This window comes from Podarcis bocagei, assembly GCF_964188305.1.
Source record: "Podarcis bocagei genome assembly, chromosome: 1".
In the NCBI taxonomy this organism is placed as follows: domain Eukaryota; kingdom Metazoa; phylum Chordata; class Lepidosauria; order Squamata; family Lacertidae; genus Podarcis; species Podarcis bocagei.
The window spans coordinates 119,594,821-119,602,269 of record NC_138125.1 but is presented as its reverse complement, the minus strand read 5'-3'; positions in this window follow the sequence as shown (position 1 = coordinate 119,602,269).

The window sequence follows — 7,449 nt, the reverse complement described above, 5'->3', positions numbered from 1 at the left end:
AGAGTGGCCCAATGGTCACAGAAAATCATAAAAATGCAGAAAAAAAACAAGCTTCCAGATTCTTGCAAACCCCTTCCCAACACCAAGTCCTTGAATTCCAAACACCCCAACTCAAAATCCAACCCCCCCCAAAAAAAAGTTTTAAAAGCTTAACTTACCAAATGGCTGCAAAAGAAGTTTTGGAAAAGCTTCAAAAATCACCAAAGTCTTTAAAAACCTCAAAAAAGGCTACTATGTACACTGCGTTCTATGAGTTGCTCCTCGAAGTCAAGTTGCAACTGTATTAACGGTGTTAAGAAAAAGGAAACAAACTTGCAAGACGTTTTCGTCTTGCGAAGCAAGCCCATAGGGAAATTCGTCTTGCGAAGCAGCTCAAAAACGGAAAATCCTTTCGTCTAGCGAGTTTTCCGTCTTGTGAGGCATTCGTCTTGTGGGGCACCACTGTACCTCAGGTTACATACGCTTCAGGTTACAGACTCCGCTAACCCAGAAATAGTGCTTCAGGTTAAGAACTTTGCTTCAGGATGAGAACAGAAATCGTGCTCCGGCGGCGCGGCAGCAGCAGGAGGCCTCATTAGCTAAAGTGGTGCTTCAGGTTAAGAACAGTTTCAGGTTAAGAACGGACCTCCGGAACGAATTAAGTACTTAACCCGAGGTACCACTGTAAAACTGCCTTCTCGGTGATAAAGCACATGTATCTGAGAAGTTCCCAGATATGCCGGATCTGGCCCCATCCCCTTCTAAATCTGGCTCGCAGATGGTCTGGGAATCAGCGTGTTTTTACATGAGTAGAATGTGTCCTTTTATTTAAAATGCATCTCTGGGTTATTTGTGGGGCATAGGAATTCGTTCATTCCCCCCCCGAAAAAAATATAGTTCACCCCCCCACAAGGTCTGAGGGACAATGGACCGGCCCCCCTGCTGAAAAAGTTTGCTGACCCCTGTTTTGTGTGATGATACAGGACATAGTGGCTCTCTTTCAGAGTGTCTCAAAAAGATTGAAAGATACCCAACCTGGCTGCTTATGTGATGGTTACAGCACTGGTTATCCCTAGCATAGGGACATGTGGCATTATATTTTGGGGGGGAAAGCTTTATTTTGATTGCGATTTGCGGAAGTGGAGAGAGGCATTTCTAAAATGTACTCCCCAGCTAATTATATCTAACTTTTCGGTTATAGAAGGAATGAAACCTTGAATGTTTTGGAAATGGGATGTGCTTCCACTGCAGTAAGTTAGCAGTCAACAACTAGTTGATACTCTTTGCTCATTTTAACACACCTATGGCTAGTTCTATACATGAGCAACACTGGGTCCATACAGGGGCCCAGCAGCTATGAAGCTAAGAACTTTGACACGGTTTATCTGTGACGCTGTGGGTTAAACCACAGAGCCTTGGACTTGCCAATCAGAAGGTCGGTGGTTTGAATCCCCGCGACGGGGTGAGCTCCCGTTGCTCGGTCCCTGCTCCTGCCAACTTTGCAGTTCGAAAGCACGTCAAAGTGCAAGTAGATAAATAGGTACTGCTTCTTTACATTGTAAAGAAGCGGAAGGTACAATGTAAAGAAGCAGAAGGTACATTCTTTCACCTTTGGTGGATGTGCCCAAAGATTAAGGCTTTCTGGGAAATGATATATAATGAACTGAAAAAGGTATTTAAATATACCTTCCTGAAGAAACCAGAGGCCTTTCTCCTGGGCATAGTCGGCCAATTGGTGCCAAAGAAGGACAGAACTTTTTTTATGTATGCCACAACAGCAGCAAGAATACTCATTGCAAAGTATTGGAAGACACAAGATCTACCCACCCTGGAAGAATGGCAGATGAAGGTGATGGACTATATGGAATTGGCAGAAATGACTGGCAGAATCCGAGACCAGGGAGAAGAGTCGGTGAAAGAAGACTGGAAGAAATTTAAAAACTATTTACAGAAATATTGTAAAGTTAATGAATGTTAGAAGGATGTTGGATAGAAACTAAGGGGTTTCCAGCTGTAACGCTTTAGGAGATACAAAAAAAAAAAAGGTTTATAACTGGGTAAAAGCTTAATGTTAATGATTTGCTGAACTAACAAATTGAAGTGGAATACAAAGAAGGGAGGTATGAGGAGGCCGGAGGAAATAAGTGTATGGAAGATATGTTATGGAAAATTATTTGTTTTTTAAATGTTCTTATGTTGTATTTTGTTTTTCTTTTTCTTTTTTTTCTTTTTCATTGTTATATTTTAAAAACTTTAATAAATATTTTATATATATATAAAGATAAATAGGTACTGCTCCAGTGGGAAGGTAAACGGCGTTTCCGTGTGCTGCTCTGGCTTGCCAGAAGCGGCTTAGTCATGCTGGCCACATGACCCAGAAGCTGTATGCCAGCTCCCTTGGCCAATAAAGTGAGATGAGCGCTGCAACCCAGAGTCGTCCGTGATTGGACCTAAAGGTCAGGGGTCCCTTTACCTTTACCTATCTGTGAATTTGGCATTCTAGCCTGCCCAACTCTGAGGTTCAGGGCAGACGAATGTACAGCGGAACCTTGGTTCCTGAACTTAATCCATTCTGGGAGTCTGTCCGATTCCCAAAACAGTTTGGGAACCAAGGCGTGGCTTCTGATTCGCTGCAGCAGCTTCCTGCAGCCAATCAGAAGCCATGGAAGCCGCGCCGGGCATTCGGCTTCCAAAGAACACTCGAAAACTGGAACAATTCTGGTTTTCTTCCATTTGGAAGAATGGAAGCTCCCGGCGTTCGGGAGCTGAGGTTCCACTGTATTGAAAGCAGAATAGAAACACAATGAATTGAAACCAAATGATTAGAGCAATCATAAGGATCAATACACTTTCTTTATTCAGCTTTCATTAAGTAGGGTGGACATTTAAGCAGAGAAGGTGCAGAAGAATGACAGGCTTTGGATGGCTTAAATATCTTTCCCTCATATGGTTGCTATAATGCTAACCAGATGTGAATGAACACGAGTGTGATTATATTAAGGCGGTGTATTTAATTTTATTTATTATGTGTACATACTCCCCCTCATCTGTAACTCTCAGGGTGAGTCACAACATAAAAATACAAGGGAAAAAAATGCAAAATACATAACAAAACCACCACCACCAAAAACTCACAAACCAATAACCCCTCTCGCACACATTTAAAACACACCGTATATTTAAAGCACTTTAGTCCCCCCACAGAATCATGGGGACTGTAGTTTGTTAAGAGTGGTGGGAATGGTCGCCCTATGAGGGGCAAACTACAAGGCCCAGGATTTTTTTCCAGGAGTTATGTACTTTAAATGTATGGTGTGTATGGAGCCACAGTCTTGGAGGTAACCAAGTGTGGTTTTTAATCAACTCTTATCTATTTATAAATATTTGGAAGAAACTGATCCTGCTGGGACATTCGGGTTTCTTCCCACACTCCTTCTCTAGTGTGCCCCCACAAATTGGCTCAGGTGGGGGGGTCAGGTAACCCCCCAGAACATGGCACAAGGGGAGGAGAGGGGAGATTCTTCTGTCTGGCAAGCTTAAATGCTTGTGCTGATGGAACGATTGTAATAGTACGACACTGAATTCTACCTCATGCCTCTCAGAAGTATGTCCTTTGTTACGTATCTTTAGGCACCAGGCAGAAACATTCTTCTTCTCCCAAGCTTTTGGCTAATTAAAATATCTATGGCCTTTTAAACTGTGGGATGGGTTACACCTTTTTTTGTTGTTACTACAGTATACATTTATATATATATATATTGTAAACCATTCTGGTTTCAGATGAAGGGTGGTATAGAAATTTAATAAACAACATAAACAGCATCAGACAGTAGTAGCTTATAGAAAAGTACAGATAATAAACATTTTGGATAACGTCATATGAACACTGATTAAAAACCCAGGAACCTTGGAAGTTGAACAGAATCTGTTCCGGAAGTCCGTTCAACTTCCAAAATGTTCAGAAACCAAGGGGCGACTTCTGGTTGGCTGCAGGAAGCTCCTGCGGCCAATTGGAAGCTGCGCCAGACATTCAGGTTCCAATGAACGTTCGCAAACTGTAACACTCACTTCCGGGTTTGCGGTATTTGGGAGCCAAAGCGCTCGACTTGCAAGGCATTTGAGATCCAAGGTACAACTGTACTGGAAACACAGTGAATGCAAAGCAAACGGTGTGTGAACCCAGCCTTAATCAATCAATCAATCAATCAATCAATCAATCAATCAAATGTTGCTGGTGGACCTTTTTGTGACCACAGTGTCCCAATGCAGGCAGCCATTTTCAGTTAGGTACATTTAAGCCCATTTTGATCAATGGATTTAAGAACGCCAAAAGGTCCTGGGCTGTGACTTGGTAAAAGACCAAGAGCTTCATTTATTGCAAGAAACTTTTATAAGCATTTTCCACCGTGCACAATTAAAATCAAAATCAGTGCTCAATTTGTGCTTTCAGAGTTTCTACCGACGCCCTGCAAACAGAGGATCTGCTATGCTAAGTTGTGGCTGCTCCAGCTGTGCAATGCAGATGCTGGGATTAAAGCTGTTATGCAGTAATGTGATAGCTGCTGCTGTGCTGGGATTGGATCTGAGCTCCAGTGCAAGGGCTGGGTTAACATCTTGTGTTGATACTGGGACCCCGTCACCCAGTCTAATGAGCCACTATGTCAGCACACCCTGATGCAGTTTATACTGTTGACATCAGTGTGAACCATATAAAAATGCACATATGCAAGTGTGCAGATTTTCCACATTTTCGTCCATTGAAGGAGAAATATTAGACCGCATCCCTATTATTATTGGGCTGATTCCCATTGCAAAATATCTGTTGAGTTCTGGAGAAATGTGCCCTATTACATCTTCTCTACTCAGTTGCTCCAATTTGTTTGGCTGGAACATATCAAATAAACACTTCATAAGCAACAGTTCTCAAATCTTGGCTTTGCATAAGCAGGCCAGCTCTACTCTTGATGTTAAAAGCTTCTTCTTCTTTTGCATCTGCAAAAATACTTGCACTTAGATTTATAATCAAGTTTTAAAAGTCACATTTATATTACTATTAAGCTGCTGTGATTTTTCCTGGCTTAAAATGACGGCTGCTCTCTGTATGCAAATATCACTGGGAGGAAGCCTCATTGAATTCAGTGGAACTCAGGTCCGAGGAAAATTTAATCAGCGTCATTATACGAGTCTAAAGTGTATAAATAGCTTCTGTGCAATTTGTTGTCGCTGTTCCTTTTGACCCAACATCATCAGCAAGCCACATGACAACGTTATTGCTAGGGGACTCATTGAAATTGCATGCAACCCGAGAGTGCCAATCTGGGAATCTCTGCAATGTCACAGAGCCATGTCGCTGTTGCCCATTGGGACTCGTAGGGCAGAAGGGAGGAAGATGGACAGTAGGTGGGGCCACAGTGAATGACAGGGAGAGCCACCCTCTGATTGGTTGCAAACAGGAAGGCAGGGAGCTGGGGCTAGATGTGGGCAAGCTGAAATGGGTGGGGCAATGCCCCATTTGCCCAAATAAATCAGCCACCACTGTACAGAGAATGATGGGATCTGTATTTGGACCATATGGAATTATGTGTGATGCAGGTGGTTGTGCCCTGGCAGTAGGGTGGCGCTGTGGTCTAAACCACTGAGCCTCTTGAGCTTGCCGATTGGAAGGTCAGAGGTTTGAATCCCCACAACTGAGTGAGCTCCCATTGCTCTGTCCCAGCTTCTGCCGACCTAGCAGTTTGAAAGCATGCCAGTGCAAGTAGATAAATAGGTACCGCTGCGGCGGGAAGGTAAACAGCATTTCCCTGCGCTCTGGCTTCTGTCACGGTGTCTCGTTGTGCCAGAAGTGGTTTAGTCATGCTGGCTACATGACCCAGAAAGCTGTCTGTGGACAAACACCGGCTCCCTTGACCTGACAGCGAGATGAGCACTGCACTCTGTAGTCGCCTTTGACTGGACTTAACCATCCAGGGGTCCTTTATCTTTTACAGTGGTGCCTCGCAAGACGAAATTAATCCATTCCGCGAGTCTCTTCGTCTAGCGGTTTTTTCGTCTTGCGAAGCAACCCTATTAGCGGCTTAGCGGATTAGCGCTATTAAAGGCTTAGCGGCTATTAAAGGCTTAGCTGCTATTAAAGGCTTAGCGGATTAGCGGCTAAAAGGCTATTATTGGCTTAGCGGCTTAGGAAAAGGGGGGGAAAGCGAAAAAAATCGGAACACTCGCAAGACGTTTTCGTCTTGCAAAGCAAGCCCATAGGGAAAATCGTCTTGCGAAGCAGCTCAAAAACGGAAAACCCTTTCGTCTAGCGGGTTTTCCGTCTTGCGAGGCATTCGTCTTGCGGGGCACCACTGTATATTTTTTTGGGCTCTTCCTACAGGAAAAATTCAGGCACAGTGTTTGAGTTATGTGATGGAGCCATTTTTTTTAGGTGATATGGGAGAAAGGTCTCTCGCAGACCAGCCCTTTCTTCAATGGTTTTGATCAATATACACTTTTAACTCACCAACAACACCCTTCTGAGCAATATATTTTTTATCACATCTTTCCTTTTGTTTTCGATATAAGGGATTATTCCCCCCCCCGTCAAAGGGAGATTACTCTAGCAAAAAATGTGTGCATTTGACAAATGCTGCCGTGCCCAATTTTATATGAATGGGGACGAAACACCAGTGCTTCCCATTTTAATGTATGCAAATTATTAAAAGGCGCAACTGCCGGGAGACAGTTTCCAGACAACTCTCAAAATAACCAAACCGTTCTTCCGATAGGTTGTCACTGTCAGAATCTCACCAATAGGGGTCTCCAGTGTATCACAGAACTATTTATATAGACAATTCACTCATGATTATTTACAGTATGAAATGGGAAAAGAAAGAGAAAGGGAGAGAATGGGGGTGTCTCTACAATGTGCAACACACGTAAAGGTGTTATTTTCAGGGGTCTGCATTGCAACTTGTGTGTGGTGAAGCAAAGAAGGGGATCAATTGCTTAAAAAAAACAGTTTATAGATGTCGAAGATTAACATGTCTGCCTATCTATCCATCTATCCTTCCATCCTTTTAAGGACTATAGATTTTTTTTTAAATAAAAAAGCATCTAAATGTATTGTTTAACCGTGCAAGGCTGCTCTGTTTTCTGTGCAGAGATATTAAACGAAATTTGTGGAATGATACTAGAATATTAGTAATCCCACCCTTAATTGTGAGGTAATTTTGGGGGGGTTTACTTCTGAGTAAACACACACAGGGTTATACTATTAGTGTGGAAGATTATATAGACATAAAGAGATATACCCCAATTCAGCTAAATACCCACAGTTTAAATCTTGTATCTAAACAGGCAGGAGTTACTGCCAGCCTGACACTCACAAGGCTTGTGCCCTATTGAAGGCAGTGGAACCTAAGATTTCAGCTGCAATGCTAACCACTCTTAGCCCCACTGAATTCAATAGGACTTACTTCTGAGTAGACACAA